Raw genomic sequence first — 392 nt, forward strand, 5'->3', positions numbered from 1 at the left:
TATTTTTTAGTAGAGACGGGGTTTCACCATGTTAGCCAGGATGGTCTCGATCTCCTGACCTCGTGATCCGCCCGTCTCGGCCTCCCAAAGTGCTGGGATTACAGGCTTGAGCCACCGCGCCCGGCCAATATGTAGGCTTTTATTTCTCATCCTCCTTACCTTTCCCCCGAGTCCCCAAAATCCATTGTATCATTCTTATGCCTTTGCATCCACATAGCTTAGCTCCCACTTACAAGTGAGAACGTATGATATTTAGTTTTCCATTCCCAAGTTACTTTACTTGGAATAATGGTCTCAAGCTCCATCCAACTTGCTACAAATAACATTATTTCATTCCTTTTGATGGCTGAGTAGTATTCCATGGCGTATATACAAACATTTTCTTTATCTAC

The sequence above is a fragment of the Rhinopithecus bieti genome, unplaced genomic scaffold (genome assembly GCF_001698545.2).
Source record: "Rhinopithecus bieti isolate Rb0 unplaced genomic scaffold, ASM169854v2 scaffold_10132, whole genome shotgun sequence".
Taxonomy (NCBI): domain Eukaryota; kingdom Metazoa; phylum Chordata; class Mammalia; order Primates; family Cercopithecidae; genus Rhinopithecus; species Rhinopithecus bieti.